Source organism: Acinonyx jubatus, chromosome A2 (assembly GCF_027475565.1).
Source record: "Acinonyx jubatus isolate Ajub_Pintada_27869175 chromosome A2, VMU_Ajub_asm_v1.0, whole genome shotgun sequence".
Lineage (NCBI taxonomy): Eukaryota > Metazoa > Chordata > Mammalia > Carnivora > Felidae > Acinonyx > Acinonyx jubatus.
This window is the reverse complement of record NC_069383.1, coordinates 157,539,787-157,556,845: the sequence shown is the minus strand read 5'-3', so window position 1 is coordinate 157,556,845 and position 17,059 is coordinate 157,539,787.

Here is a 17,059-nt window from a genome sequence, read left to right as displayed (position 1 = left end):
CTCAAGTTCAGGGTCGTTGGGGAGTCACGGTTTGACGTCCAGATAAGCGGGAAACTACCTTTATGCCTGTTAAATAACAAAATTCAACCGAGTAAATTTTCAGCTGGCTTTATTAATGATTCGAGAATCACGCAGCATTCCCATCTAGCAAGTGGAGCAGAGCTCCAAAGGACTTACGGAAAAGGGAAGTTTTTTAAGTTTATTTATTTATTTTCAGAGAGAGAGAGAGAGAGAGAGAGAGGAAGAATGCAAGCCAGGGAGGGGCAGAGACAGGGAGGGAGAGGATCCCAAGCAGGCTCCGTGCGGTCAGCACACAGCCTGACGCAGGGCTCGATCCCACGAACGATGAGATCATGGCCTGAGCCGAAATCAAGAGTCAGACACTTAGCCAAGTGAGCCACCCAGGCGCCCCGAAAACAAAAGGTTTTTAGAGGTAGAGAGGGAGCGGCAGAAAGGAAAATATCAGCAAAGAACCCATTGTTTTAGGCAAAGTCACCCTCCTAAGGAGGAATGGCAGGAGTCTTTCAGTAACTTTCCTAGAGCTAACCAGAAAATGGCCGGAGGCGACATTTCTGGAGGGCTGAACTGCAGTTAGGTCAAGTGTCAACTCTTGCTTTACTGCCTTGGGGCCTGAACCTAAGTGATGCCATTTGGGGCCTGTGGTTTTCTTTTTAATGTCCCCTTGGCAGAAGTGTTGAGGGGAAATATGGGTCCAGGCACCGAAGCTCTACTATTTTGGAGGAGACTTTTCAGAGACCAAATTATTATGCAAGAGCTCTCACGGAACCACAGTTTGAGAGCAAATAGCCCACAAACTCCAACCTTTTACTGGTGCTTAGCAAACCGAGGAGTGAAGGCTGGAGTTTTGGAAGTAGGTTTTGAGGACTGTATTTCTTGGAGTATCTCCTTAAAGGGTATATTTGCTGCAGGGTGGCCGCGTCTAAAAACTGAAACCAGTAAAAATGAACACGTGGAAGCAGCAGTTTACCCCAGGTCCATTCTTGTCATGCAACACCACAGTCATTAACAAGGGAGCAAGATTCACAGACACCAAAGTGGACGGATGTCCAGGGTGTGCACTGAACTAGCGAAAGCAAGTTTCAGAAGGGGCGGAGATAAATTCCCCAGAGTTGAACTGCTGGCTTAAAGGATGTGTGCATGGTGGATCCACGCCCATTAGGGTGGCCATAATAATAATAACGCCTGGAAAATAACCAGTGTTAGCAAGGGGCTGGAGAAATTGGAACCTGTGTGCTGTTGTTGGGAATGTAAAATAGTGGAACCGTTGTGGAAACAATTTGGTAGGTCCTCAAAAAGTTTAGAACAACCACATGACCCAGAAATTCCCCTTCTGTGTATACAACCGAAAGAATTGAAAACAGGGAGGGGCGCCTGGGTGGCTCAGTCAGTTAAGCTTCCGACCTCGGCTCAGGTTATGATCTCACAGTCTGTGAGTTCGAGCCGCACGTCGAGTTCTGTGCTGACAGCTCGGAGCCTGGAGCCTCCTTTGGATTCTGTGTCTCCCTTTCTCTGCCCCTCCCCCGCCCGTGCTTTGTCTCCCCCCCCTCAAAAAATAAATAAACATTAAAAAATAAAATTTAGGGGCGCCTGGGTGGCGCAGTCGGTTGAGCGTCCGACTTCAGCCAGGTCACGATCTCGCGGTCCGTGGGTTCGAGCCCCGCGTCGGGCTCTGGGCTGACGGCTCAGAGCCTGGAGCCTGTTTCCGATTCTGTGTCTCCCTCTCTCTCTGCCCCTCCCCCATTCATGCTCTGTCTCTCTCTGTCCCAAAAATAAATAAACGTTGAAAAAAAAATTAAAAAAATAAAATAAAATAAAATTTAAAAAGAATTGAAAGCAGGGACCCAGACTGATCTGTACACCTGTGTTTACAGCAGCATTGTTCACAACAAAGACGGAAGCAATATCCATCTGCAGAGAAATGGATAAATAAACTGTGGTCTATCCATACAATGGAATACTTATTATTCAGCCGTGCAAAGGAAGGAACCTCTGACACCTGCTACAACATGGACGAACCTTGAGGACGTCGCGCAGAGTGAAAGAAACCCATCACAAAAGGGCAAATACCGTGTGGGAGGAATTAGAGTAGTCAAAATGTTATTTAAAAAGTTTTTTTTAATTTTTTATTTTTAACGTTTATTTATTTTTGAGACAGAGAGAGACACAGCATGAACGGGGGAGGGTCAGAGAGAGAGGGAGACACAGAATCTGAAACAGGCTCCGGGCTCTGAGCTGTCAGCACAGAGCCCGATGCGGGGCTCAAACTCGCGGACCGCGAGATCATGACCTGAGCCGAAGTCGGCCGCTTAACCGACTGAGCCACCCAGGCGCCCCAGAATGTTATTGTTTTTAATGTTTATTTATTTTTGAGAAAGAGAGTGAGTGAGCAGGGAAGGGGCTGAGAGAGAGGGAGACACAGAATCCGAAGCAGGCTCCAGGCTCTGAGCCGTCAGCACAAAGCCAGACATGGGGCTCGAACTCACAAACCGCTAGCCGAAGTCGGCCGCTTAGCCAACTAAGCCACCCAGGCGCCCCATGATGTCAGACACTTAACCAATTGAGCGACCCAGCTGCCCCCCCCCTTTTTTTAAAGTTTATGTATTTTCAGAGCGACACAGAGAGAGCGCACAAGTTGGGGGAGGGGCAGAGATAGAAGGGGGCTGAGGACCTAAAGCGGGTTCTGTGCTGACAGCAGGGAGCCCAATGGGGAGCTCGAACTCATGAACCACATCGTGATGTGAGCCCAAGTCAGATGCTCCACCGACTGAGGCCCCCAGGCGCCCCTTGATACATCATTAACTGAAGTCCACGGTTTACATTAGGGTTCCCTCTTGGTGTCGTACGTTCTGTGGGTTTTGCCAAAGGCATAATGTCCTGGATCCACTCCAGCATGTGCAGAAGATAGTTTCACTGCCTTGAACATCAGACCCGTCCCTCCCCTGCAACCCCGGCTCTTTTCACTGTCTCTACAGATTCTATGTATAGCTATAGATCCCATTATTTATGGGACAGCTTTATTTACGCACCTACTGAAGGACATGCTGGTGACTTCCCCATGACCTGGTGGGTGGTGGCGGCCGGCAAGGGAGCGGCGCAGCGGCTGAGTGTGTGGCGCATGCTGGCCACCAGAGGGAGCCAGATCCCCCCTTTTCTCCTCCACCAGGTCCGGGCCAACCATTTCCGTTCGTCCCCCTCCACCGTTCCCTGCACTAGAGTTGATCTCCTCTTTGCCTCGAGCTAGGGCTGATCTGGAAGTCGGCCAGAGTCAGTCGTGGGCTTCGTCCAGAATCCCGCGCGGAGAAGTTAACGAACGGAAGGGCCAGCCGGACCTGCCGTCTGTAGACATGAGCCTGGCCATAGCGGAAGCAGGGAGAGAAAGCAGCCCCGGCCCCGATTCCCCCGAGGGCGACGCCACCGTCCCTCTGCCCAAGGATACTTGTGTCTGGTTTCATAAGAAAGCAGGTTCTGAGGAGAGGAGGGGATGGCGTGGGAACCCAGTGGTTTCTCTTTTGGTCTGAGGGACCCACTGGAGGCGAGGGGACCACAGTGAGGTGAGGGCTGTGGCCAGCTGCCCACAGAGCTCTTTTGTCACGTGTGCACAGGGCTCCCCGGTGAGTTCAGATGCAGGTGGGACCGGCCACCAGAACGATGCCCTGCATCGTCTTCACCCCGTGTGATTAAGGCTCTGTAGAGAACAGAGTGCCTGATCGATTCTTAAGGGCGTGTTTTAAATGTTTATTTATTGATCATTAAAAAATATTTCTTGATCATTTTTGAGAGAGAGAGAACACAAGTGGAGGAGGAGCGGAGGGGTTGCGGGGACACCGAATCCCAAGCAGGCTCCGAGCTGTCAGCACAGAGCCTGACATGGGGCTTGAACTCACGAGCCACGAGATCATGACCTGAGCTGAAGTCAGACACTCAACCGACTGAGCCCCCCCAGACGCCCCTATAATTGTGATCGTTTTTAAGTGTCCAGTTCAGTGGCATTAACCACAGTCACACTGTTGTGCAACCATCCCCACCATCCATCTCCAGAACTTTCTCATCTTCCCAAGCTGAAACTCTGTCCCCATGGAGCACTGACATGCCCCCCCCCCCCCCCCGGCTCCCTACCCCAGGCACCGCCCTCCATCGTTCTACTTCTGTCATTGTGAGTTTGACTCCTCTAGGGACCTCATATGAATGTAATCGTACAGTATTTGCCCCTCTGTGACTGGCTTTTTTCACTGAGAACAGTGTCCCCGAGGGCCATCCATGTTGTAGCGGGTGCTGAAATTTACTTCCCACTCAAGGGTGACTCCTAAGAGGGACTTCCTTTTGTCACGTTGCTGTTTCGTGCCTTATTTTCTATCTCTTTTATGTTTTTTTTGTAGTGAAACATTCCCATTTTCTTTGTGGTTCCCCGGGGGATTACATTCAGCATCCTGAAGTTAGAACACTAATTTGGATTCATACCAGCTTAATAACGATAACGAACAAAAGCTCCTTTACAGGAGCTGTTTCTTCGCACTTCTTTCGGTTGTCGGGGTCCCCAAATCACATCGTCATACATCGGGTGTCCAAAAGCATAAACAGGGTCGCCTGGGTGGCAGCGGGGGAGCCTGCTTGGGATTCTCTTGCTCCCTGTGCTCCTCCCCCACACGCTCTCTCTTGCTCCCTCTCAAAAATAAATAAACTTAAAAAAATTTCTCATTGTTTACTTTTGAGAGAGGGAAGGAGGGTGGAAGAGAGAGAGAGAGGGAGGGAGGGAGGGAGGGAGGGAGAACATGAGCGGGGGAAGGGCAGAGAGAGAAGAAGACAGAGGATCCGAAGTGGGCTCTATGCTGACGGCACAGAGCCCAATGCAGGGCTCGAACTCACAAACCGCGAGATCGTGACCTGAGCTGAAGTCGGACGCTCAACCGACTGAGCCACCCAGGCACCCCTCTCTCTCGCTTTCGAAGGACAGTTTTGCCAGATGTAGGCTATTTGACGCTTCTCTTTGTTTTGTACTTAGAACATATCAGGCCACTGCCTCTGGCCTCCAAAGTTTCTGATGAGAAATCTACTCGCGATCTGGAGGACCCTTCGTGTGATGAGTTGCTTCCCTGTTGCCCCTTTCAAGATTCGCATCGTCGCTGGCTGTCAGCAGTTTGGTAAGAACCCGTCCTGGTGTGGGTCTCTTTGAGTTCACTCTGTCCGAGTTCATTGCGCTTCACGTTTGTTCCGCCAAATTTGGGAAGTCTGCAACCATCATTTCAAGCTCCGCGCCTGCCCCTTTGTCTCATTCTTTTCCTCCTGGAACTCCCACGAGGCGTATGTTGGTCTGCGTGATGGTTTCCCACAAGTCCCCAAGGCTCTGTTTACTTTTCTTCGTTCTTTTTTCTTTCTGTTCCTCAGACTCCATAAATACTATCGTCCCTATCTTCATTTGTGCTGATTCTTTCGTCTGGCTGCTCAAACCTGCATTTGAGGGTTTTTTTTTCTTCCTTTTAGGTTTTCTAACTCCTTAAAAAAAGGTGTATTTATTCATTTTGAGAGAGAGTATACACGAGAGCGAGGGGGAGGAGCAGAGAAAGAGGGAGAGAGAGAATCCCAAGCAGGCTCTGTGCTGTCAGCACTGAGCCTGACGTAGGGCTTCAACTCATAACCATGGGATCACGACTTGAGCTGAAATCAAGAGCCAGACACTCAACTGACTGAGCCACCCAGGCGCCCCTATGTTTTCTCTTTATTAATATTTCCATTGTGTTCATACAGATACGGTTCCTGTTCCCTTGTTCCCATCTTACATGCAAGTGGCAGGACCTGAACTCAGGCGCAAGCAGCCTGGTTCAACCTGAGGTCCTATCCACTGATTCTCCTTGGCAATGGCTTCTACATAGTTCACCTCTGTGGAGCAGGTCACCCTGGGACTGCTGGGTTAGTGACGTAAGAGGATACAGGGGCCAGGAGGCAAGAGACCGGTAGGTACCACGAGTTAAGTGAGACCATGCGCCCTAGCCTAAGAACAAAACAAAACAACAAAAAATACAACAAAAACCTGTCTCTGTCACATTCAAAAGCATTTAAGGACACTAAGCTTCAGCACATAACACCTTGGAGAAGGGAATCAAGGTGACCTTTTCTTCAGCCCTCAAACGTGCCACATGCTTTCCATATAGATGCCCATGAAGGCAGCACAGATTATCCAGTAGCCACCTAGGTATTCACCGTGTCCTAAAAACTCCCCTTGGATTGTCTTCTGCTTGTCCCCCAACTTGGTCATGGGAGTTCAAAGCTTTTCTTGAACATAAGCACACCAAACACGGTCATACCTCAGGACCTTTGCGCTTGCTGTTTCTTCTTCCTGAAAGCTCCCTCCCTTCCATATACCTGACTGATTCCATCCCTTCATTCTGGGCTCTGCTTAGCGTCACCTTTTTATTTTTATTTTTATTATTTTTGTAAAGTTTATTTATCTTTGACAGACAGAGAGACAGCACGAGCCGGGGAGAGGCAGAGAGAGAGAGAGAGAGAGAGAGAGAGAGAGAGAGAGGAGAGAGAGAGAAAACAGAATCCGAAGCAGGCTCCAGGCTCTGAGCTGTCAACGCAGAGCCTGATGTGGCTCGAACCCACAAACCACAAGGTCATGACGTGAGCCGAAGTCAGATGCTCAACCGACTGAGCCACCCAGGCACCCCAGGGTCACCTGTTTAAAAGAGTGTTCCCTGACTACTCTGTCTGGGATCACTCTGTAGCCCCAAGCCCCACTTTGCCTTTCTTCCAGGTTCTTCTCGCTGGTCTCTTCTCTGCCCATCCCCCACGCTGAACGAAGGTCAGAAGAAGCCGGGATCTGTCTCTCTTGTTCACTACCCCTTCTCCAGTGCCTGATACGTAGCACACACTCAGTCAAGGTTACGAGCTGGATGTCTGTGTCCCTTCAAAATTCCCATGCTGAGATCCTAACCCCTCCGGTGACGGTATTAGGGAGGTCGGGCTCTTGGAAGGCGGTCAGATCTCGAGGCGAGAGCCCTCATGAACGGGATTTTTGACCCCAGGGAGCTCTCTCTCTCTTGGCTCTTTCTCCACCAGGTGAGGACACCATAATACTTGTGCAAGCAAGGAAACGCACCCTCATCGGGAATCAAACGTGCCGCTGTCTCAGTCTTCTATTTCCCAGCCTGCAGAACCTGCAGAGAAATCTCTGCTGTTTATAAGCCGTCCAGTCTATGGTATCTGGTTACAGCAGGCTGAGTAGGCTACGATCGTCATTAATTAATGAATGACTTTACATCCTGCACCTTATGTTCTGTAGAGAGGGCTTTGAGGTGACCTCAAATGACAGCCTGGGTGGCTGCAAATGCGAAGTCCCGCCCATTCACTGAGTCACGACCGGTACTCACTGGACCCCAGCCATTAGATGCTGGTGGCCATAGCTTATATTTAGATTTCTTGCCATCATAACGCTACTTTTTTTTAAAAATTTTTAATGTTTATTTAGTTTTGAGAGAGAGACAGAGCATGAGTGGAGGAGGGGGCGGAGAGAGGGAGACACAGAACCCCAAGTGGGCTCCAGGCTCCCAGCTGTCAGCACAGAGCCCCACGCGGGGCTCGAACCCATGAATCGCGAGACCATGGCCCGAGCCGAAGTTGGATGCTTAACCCACTGAGCCATCCAGACACCCCTATGCTACTTTTTTTTTTTTCGAAGAGTATGATTTCTAATAGCCTCTATGCTTGAGACCATACTTGAATTCTGTTCTACTTCGTCATGTGGTTGGGGGAAGGTCCCTCTGCCCGTACAGTGTGAGGCCATTGCTCTGTGATACTCTGCTTTCAAATGCTGCCTTATACAGTCAAAGCCCATCATGAGCCTTCTGGCTCTAAAACATTGTTAACTTGATGTACAGAGATGAAAATTGTTTAAGCGGAGATTAAAAAGACACCAATATCTTACACACACACACACACACACACACACACACACACACACACACACAAACCTGCTCTACCTTGGTCTCTGTGCAACCATGTTCTTGGAGGGATGAAGGTGATGTCGATAGGGGACAATGTTACCATGGAGACGACTGGGCTTGGTCCTATAAACCATGTTCTTGGCGGGATGAAGGTGACATTGATACGGTACAACGTTACCATGGAGACAGCTGGGACCAGCTCTATTAGCTGCAGCCTTGCTAGCCGTTATCCCTGCAAAAAGGGTGTGAAGAAATTAATACGCCAGCAGCCCGGGACACGTGACTCCTACAGGGTCCGGGTCAGTTTGTGTGTTTAGGGACGGACGGGCAAAGGGCCCCTGGAAGCATCGTGAAGATGGTAAATGCAGGATCATCAGAAAGAAACGTCAGAAAAACCTGGCAGTCCGCCCCCCTGTTGAAGGTTTGTGCCAGACTAATATCAGGAGAAAGGGGAGGTGTTGGTGCCATTAGCGAAGGGAAAAAAAGCAAGCAAGCAAGCAAAGGACAAAAAAAAGCTCACCTCGAAAATCCAGCCTACAAGCCTGAAGCCGAGTCGGAGCAGTTGGGGGTAGGCCTCGGCACCCAGATATTGTAGCGGACTTTGAGATTTATTTCAGTGGCCTGTTTCATCTAATGAAAGAAATGTTCTACTATTATCATACGGGGCAGCCGGGGCCACTTGCTCTAAAGGACAGTAAAAACAGACGTGATAATGGCCACCGTGGAAAACAGTATGGCGGTTCCTGGAAGAATTCAAAACAGAATTACCACAGGACCCAAGAATCCACTGCTGGGTTCTTCCCCAGAAGAGGGGAAAGAAAGGTCCCCAAGAGATAACCACACACCCATGGTCACAGCACCGGGGTCCCCAGTAGCCCAAAGGTGGAGGCAGCCCTAGTGTCCACCAACGGATGAATGAATGAACAAAATGTGGTCCATCCATACAATGGAATGTTATTCAGACTTGAAAAAGAAGGACACTCTGGGGTGCCTGGGCGGCTCAGCGGGTTAGGCGTCTGACCCTGGTTCAGGTCATGATCTCACAGTTTGTGGGTTCGAGCCCCGCGTCGGGCTCTGTGCTGACGGCTCAGAGCCTGTAGTTTGCTTTGGATTCTGCGTCTCCTTCTCTCTCTGCCCCTCCCCCGTTTGTGCTTGCTCTCACTCTCTCTCTCTGTCTGCCTCAAAAATAAGTAAATAAGGGGCCCCTGGGTGGGTCGGTCGGTTGAGCATCCATTTTGGCTCAGGTCATGATCTCGCAGTTCGTGGGTTCAAGCCCCGCATTGGTCTTTGTGCTGACGGTGCAGAGCCTGCTTGGGATTTTCTCTCTCTCTCTGCCCCTCCCCCACTTGCACGCTCTCTAAGTGAATAAATACATCTAAAAAAAATTTTTTTTAATAAATAACTTAAAAAAAAGGACATTTTGACACAACATGGATGAATCCTGAGGACGTTATGCTGAGTGAAATACGCCAGTCACAAAAGGAAAAATACTGTGATTCCACTTCTATGAAGTATGTAGAATAGGCACATTCATAGAAACAGGAAGTAGATGGTGGCTGGGGGAGGGGAAGGAGGGTTAGTTTTAATGGGGACAGAGGTTCAGTTTCAGAAGATGGAAAAGTTCTGGAGATGGATGGTGGGCATGGCCGTGCACCAGTGTGAATGTGCTTAATGCCACTGAACAGGACACTTAAAGACGGGTAAGATGGTAAATTTTATGTTAACTGTGAATTGTGTGAGGAGGGGGAGGGGCAGCGGCATGAGAGAGAATCTTAAGCAGAGTCCGTGCCCAGCGCAGAGCCCAACGTGGGGCTCGATCTCACGACCGTGAGAGCATGACCTGAGCCGATATCGAGAGTTGGACGCTTAACTGACTAAGCTACCCAGGCGCCCTTGATTTTTAAGAAATGTTTATTTGTTTATTTTTGAGAGAGAGAGAGAGAGAGAGAGAGAGAGAAAGAGGAAGAGAGGGAGACAGAGAATCCCAAGCAGGCTCTGTGCTGTCAGCGCAGAGCCCGACGTGAGGCTTGAACTCATGAACCCTGAGATCACGACCTGAGGCGATACCAAGAGTCAGACGCTCCACCGATGGAGCCACCCAGGCGCCCCTTAACCATGATTTCTAAAAATTACTTTTCAAAATCAGCAACGTGGGGCACCTGGGAGGCTCAGTCGGTTAAGTGCCTGACCTCAGCTCAGGTCACGATCTCACGGTCCGTGGGTTCGAGCCCCGCATCGGGCTCTGTGCTGATGGCTTGGAGCCTGGAGCCTGCTTCGGATTCTGTGTCTCCCTCTCTCTCTGCCCCCCCCCCCCACTCTGTCTTTTTGTCTCTCACTCTCTCAAAAATAAACACTAAAAATATTTTTTAAAAAACCAGCATTGAGATGCATCTTAGCTGGACCCTATTACCCACTGAGGCTGCTGTGCCTGAGCCCTGCCACGACCTCATTAGACGGGGACGCCAGCCAGGGGGCCAGGTGATAAGGAACACAGCCCCAACTCCGAAGGGCGCAGAGCCCTCACAGCACCGATACCTTCTAAGTGTCTCCCGTGCCACCAGCGACATGTGCCCCCTGGTCCGGGAAAGGTGATTCCGGTCCAGCCGCTGGTGGGGGGCTCAGGATTTCAACACAGGGGTGAGTGCAGGGGGCATCGACATTCATTCCACTGCAGTGACGGTCATGTTGAGAGGACGAGGCTTCTCTATGAACAACGGCTCAGAAGCAGCCCCGAGGCCGAGCGCTCAGACCTTCCTCGGTGGCAAATTCACACCCTCTCCTTCGAGGATGACGCGAATACTTCCATACTGGAAGAATTGTACTTTTCAGTAGTCCCCACTCTTTGCATCCGACAACATCCCTGGTCCCTGGAGACAAAAGATGGTTCTAGTCTCTGCCCTCCCACACTTTACCATTTCCTGGAGGAAACGGATCGGGAGACTGTGTAGTAGGGTTTCATGTGGTCCCCCCACTTCTGGGAGGTCATCTCTGAGATGTCATGCCAGAGAGGAGGGTCTTTGGTTTGCCGGGAGGCCTTGGGTCCCACTGGCTAGTCCAATGGTATGACTTAGGGTGGGGGCCAGAAAGACCCACAATGGGGTCTGCGTGGGGGCTTGGGGGGTCACGTGGCATCGGTGCATCTGGAGACTGAGATCAACCTTGTGGGCAATCGACTAATTGGTCAAATGTCCCCACGTACTAGGGCTCCCAGCAGACCTCACCCCCTGTGCTTGGGTGAGCTTCCCTGGCTGGTGATGCTCAAGTCTTCTGGACATATCACACACCGATGCTGGGAGAGTAAATCTGTCCTGTCCCCACAGGGAGAGGACAAGAGAAGCTGCACGTTTGGCACTTGTCCCAGACGCGGCCTGGGTGCCTCTCTCTTGGCTGATCTGAATCTGTAGCATCCTTTCCCCGTAATAAACTGTAACTGTGGGTGTAACAGCTTCCGGTCAGTTCTGTCTTTCCAGTGAGTTGTCAAAGCCAAAGGTGGTGTTGAGAAAACCTGAACTTGCAGCTGACATCACAAGTGAGGGCAGGGCCGCCTGGGGGTGCTCAGTCGGTTGGGTGTCCCTCTCTTGATTTCAGCTCAGGTCGAGATCTCACGGTTCAGGGGTTCGAGCCCGATGTCAGACTCCGCGCTGACAGGGCAGAGCCTGCTTGCGATTCTCTCCCTCCCTCTCTCTCCCTGCCCTTCCCCTGCTCGCCCTCCTCTCTCAAAATAAATAACCTTAAATAAAAAAAGGAAGAAATGAGGGCAGTCTTGGGGGAACTGTGTCACAACGGTTAGTGGCGTCTAACCCTTCGTAGCAAATCACGAAGTGAACAATATTTGAAATTCTCATAACCCTCTGAATCAAGAACAGGGACGGGTGCTCTGAGAACCTAGCTCCTCCGGCCGCTCTTCACGCTAGAACCTTTACAGCTTCCATGTTTCGAGTCCGGCCAAGCCCTGACCGGTTACGGCTTGAGCAATTACGGTAGGTTGGCTCAAACTGCACTCCGGGGACTGTCGTCTCCGGGAATCCCTCATCTTTCCCTGCAGGGGCCGCACTGCTCTTTGTCGAGGTGCGTGCCGGGTTTGCGGCTCTGTTTTATCTCCGCTGGTGTGCTGATCCGTGGCTTTGCTGACCCGGCGGTGCTCTCTGAAAAGTCTCTCTTCCTCCTGAAAACAGTTAGCGGCTGGCTGTCGGCTTTTGAAATAATCCCCTAAACCCGACCCTGCAGGAGTCTTATAAAAGCTGCTGCGGAGTTGAAATGCTTGCAGAACGATCAGGTATCACTGGCTGGTATAAAAACAACAGCATCGGGGGCTCCTGGGGCGGGGGGGGGGGGGCGCTCAGTTGCTTGAGCGTCAGACTCTTGATTTCGGCACCAGCCACGATCTCACAGTCGTGAGATCGAGTCCCTCGTCAGGCTCTGCACCGGCTGTGGAGCCCACTTGGGATTCTCTCTCTCCCTCTCTCTCTCGGCCCCTTCCCCCTCACACTCTGTCTTTCTCTCTCAAAAATAAACATTGAAAAAAAATTTTTTAAAAAAAGGAAGGAAATTCTGCCACCTGCTACAATGTGTGACAACTGTCTTCCACAGTGGCTGCCCCACTTCACATTTCCATCAGCAGTGCAGGATGGCTCCCTTTTCTTTTTCTTCTTTTTTTCTTTTTTAACGTTTATTTCTTTATTTCGAGAGAGAGAGAGAGAGAAAGAGAGTTCTAGTGCAGGAGGGGCAGAGAGAGAGGGAGAACGAATCCCAAGCAGGCTCTGCATTGTCAGCACAGAGCCCAATTTGGGGCTCGAACTCAGGAACCGTGAGATCGTGACCTGAGCCGAAACCAAGAGTCGGATGCTCAACCGAACTGAGCCGCCCAGGCCCCCGAGATGGCTCCCTTTTCTCTAGGACCTCACAACACTTGTGATTTTCTTTGTTTTGTTTTTATATAATAGACATCCTAATGTATGTGAAGGGGTATCTCATTGTGGCTTTGATTTGCATTTCCCTAATGATTAGCATTACTGAGAAAATATTTTATTTATTTATTTATTTATTTATTTATTTATTTATTTATGTTTATTTATATTTGAGAGAGAGAGACAGTGTGAGCAGGGGAGGGGCAGAGAGAGAGAGGGAGACACAAACTCCGAAGCAGGCTCCAGGCTCTGAGCTGTCAGCATAGAGCCTGATGCGGAACTCGAACCCACGGACTGTGAAGTCACGATTGAGCCGAAATCGGACGCTCAACCAACTGAGCCACCCAGGCGCCCCAAGAAAATATTTTTTTTAATTTTTTTTTTAACGTTTATTTATTTTTGAGACAGAGAGAGACAGAGCATGAACGGGGGAGGGTCAGCGAGAGGGAGACACAGAATCTGAAACAGGCTCCAGGCTCCGAGCCGTCAGCACAGAGCCCGACGCGGGGCTCGAACTCACGGACCGCGAGATCATGACCTGAGCTGAAGTCCGCCGCTTAACCGACTGAGGCACCCAGGTGCCCCGCCAAGAAAATATTTTTAACCTACGAATTATCTTGAGGCTAGCGAGAAGCATCCAAAATTAGGTAACACACAGCCACGTGTTATGTCCCGAGGTGACAGTGATACTCAGGTTGGTTCTTACCCACCTTCTGCGATGAAATAGGCCTTTTTCTTTAAAAAAAAAAAAAAAAAAAAAAAAAAAAGCACACTTCCCTGCACACACTGGCAGTGGACATGGGAGCACCACACACCTGGGCTGGGCTCTCCGTGTGCAAACAGAGCTGGCCCAGGGCACCCAGCCTCACGAGGTCATCGGCTGGGGAAGGTCACGTGGCCAGCTGCCCCATCGCTTCTGACCGGTGACACCTCGGAAGCTGGTTTCACAGAAACCAGCTGTGCTGGGAGGCCGCCGGCCTTTCCCCTCTCTGGGGCTCCTGCAGCGTGTGCCCTGCGGGGTCTAGCTTCCCGACCCACACCCTGCGTCCCGGGCACTTGCTGCTCGGAGATCGTACAGTGATCACTGCATTTTTGTTTCTCACATCACATCCAGACACATCGGGATCTGGGCTGCTGCCTTCTATGCTCGAGAAACATGTGCTGAACTCTGGCCACCATACTGCTTTTTAAGAAAATGAGTTCTAGGGGCGCCTGGTGGCTCAGTCGGTTAAGCGTCCGACTGCGGCTCAGGTCATGATCTCACGGTTCGTGGGTTCGAGCCCCAAGCTAGGCTGACAGCTCAGAGCCTGGAGCCCGCTTTGGATTCTGTGTCTCCCTCGCTCTCTGCCCTTCCCCCGCTCGTGCTCTGTCTCTGCCTCTCTCAAAAATAAAGAAACATTAGGGGCGCCTGGGTGGTGCAGTCGGTTAAGCGTCCGACTTCAGCCAGGTCACAATCTCATGGTCCGTGAGTTCGAGCCCCGCGTCAGGCTCTGGGCTGATGGCTTGGAGCCTGGAGCCTGTTTCCGATTCTGTGTCTCCCTCTCTCTCTGCCCCTCCCCCGTTCATGCTCTGTCTCTCTCTGTCCCAAAAATAAATAAAAAACGTTGAAAAAAAAAATTTAAAAATAAAGAAACATTAAAAAATTAAAAAAAAAGAAAACGAGTTCTAAACTGTTCATGTATCAACCTCAATACATTGCGTTATTATGAGTATTTCAAATTTGACCTTCATTTGGATTTACTCCCATTTATCACTTTTTTTGCTCAACCTTCCTTCTTGGCTCTCAGCCCTCTCCCTCTTGGGATCACTTCTCTTCTGTTCTGCTTGAACAACATCCTTTAGAACTTCTTTTGACGTGGGTTTGCTGGTGGCAAACTCTTAGTTTTTATTTATCTGAAACGTCTTCCTTTCGCTGTATTTTGAAAATGGTTTTCGGTGCTAAGTTGCCTCTTGTTTTTTAATAGCAGTGTATTAAAGATGTGATTCCCTGTCTTCTGAATTCCAATGTTGCTTTTGTAATGTCAGTGGTCAGTATGATTGTTGTTGCTTTTATTCTGTTGATCCTAAAGTCCTCTCTCTCTCTCTGATGACTAGGTTTTATTACAGTTGGCCTACATGTGGAGTTATTATTTTGATAAGCTTTATTTATTTTTTTATGTGTATTTATTTCTTTTTGAGACAGAGAGAGAGAGAGAGAGCATGAGCGAAGGAAGGGCAGAGAGAGAGGGAGACAGAGAATCCCAAGCAGGCTCTGCGTTGTCAGCACAGAGCCCAGTGAAGGGCTGGAACCCATGAGCTCCAAGATCATGACCTGAGCCAAAATGAAGAGTCTGACTCTTAACTGACTGAGCCAGCCAGGCCCCCCTATTTTGATAAATTTTAAATTGAGGTATAAGACCGTATGGTGAAGAATTACCCAAAGAGAGGTCTGGTGTCCGTCCTGGCTCTCTGGAGGTCACCTCTAAACCGTCGGGACTTCCCCGATAGGATCTTGTTGGTTACTCATGGTGGGAACCTCAGGCCACCTGGTAATTTACGCCGACTTGATGACTCATGGTCGGCCCTGGATCACTTACGCTAGGAGATGACTCGGGGTGGGGGCTGACCACGCCAGAAAGACCAACTGCGTGATCAGATGGCGGGAGCTGAGCTCTGTGCTATCACCCCAACCTCTAGGGAGGGGAGGGGACGTGCTTTTGATCGATCCATGTGGCCAATGATCCAATCAGTCACGCCTACCTAATGAAATCCCGGGAACAACCCTGCAACTTGGGTGCGCTTCCCTGGTCAGCAATAATCTGTACCTATGGTCACACATCGATGTGCTGGGAGGGAAATGCTTCCCCGGGGACAATGAAAGCTGCCGGATGTTAAATCTCCGGTGTCTGGCCACGGTCAAGGTCGAAGAAACGTTTGCTGAGAGACACAGGACGACTTTTCCCTGTGCATCTTGGATCTGTTTTGCTCCTAAGTCCTCTGTCACTGCTTTCTTTTGTGTTCGACTGGCTTTTTCCTCGTGTCCCATCTGGAGGCCATCGTCATTTCCTTTCGCCAGGCTTTTCGGTCTCTCTGTTGATTGTCCCCTCTGCCATCCCTCGCCCCAGATGGCTCAGGGTAGCAGATGTCTTCCCAGCTTTTGGCGGATGCCGCCCGGGGAAGCTGCCCCAGCCCTGGGACAACTCGGAGGGAGGTGACGTGACAGCAAGCCCTTGGTGGGGGCGGGGACGGAAGGCAGGTCCAAACGGACAACCACAGTTCTCTGAGAACGAGATCCGTTTACTCCCCACACCCCACCTACAGATGGCATCAGATCCCACAGGTTAAGGGCTCAGTCCCACAACACTGCCTCCTTGCCCCTTTGTCACCAGTCACAAATCCAGCTTGTCACCTGTGCTTCCGATGGACTGGCTTTAAATCACAGGTTCCCATAACCGTCTCCCCAGGTCTGAGCAGTTTGCTGGAGCAGATCACAGGACTCAGAGAATCAGTGTAATTCCTAGATTAGCCGTTTACACCAAAGGATAAGAAAGGATACAAATCAACAGCCAGATGCAGAGACACGTAGGGTGAGGTCCCAGACCCGGGAGCATCTGTCCCTGCAGGGTTTGGGGCTCAGCATGCAAGTGCATCCGGTTCACCAACCTGGAAGCTCTCTGAACCCCACCCTTTTGCGTTTTTATGGAGGCTTCATGACATAGGCATTGTTTGATGAAATCACTGACCGCTGGCCGTAGATTCACTCTCCAGTCCCTCGACTGTCCCCGGAGGCTGGTGTGGGGAGGGACTGAATGTGCCAGCTCTCCAATCACAGCACTGGTTCCCTGGACAACCAGCCCCCCTCCTCCCGTGCTTTCCAAAAGTCACCTCATTTAAAAACAATTTTTTTTTAATTTTATTTATTTTTGAGAGAGAGAGAGAGAGACAGAGACAGAGACAGAAAGACAGAGTGTGAGCAGGGAAGGGGCAGAGAGAGAGGGAGACACAGAACCGGAAGCAGGCTCCAGGCTCTGAGCTGTCAGCGCAGAGCCTGACGCGGGGCTCAAACTCACAGACTGCGAGATCATGACCTGAACCAAAGCTTAACCCACTCAGCCACCCAGGTGCCCCAAAACTCACCTCATTAATATAAATTCAGGTGTGCTTATGATTAATATCAAGACACTTTTATCATTTTTTTTGGTAAGATTTTAA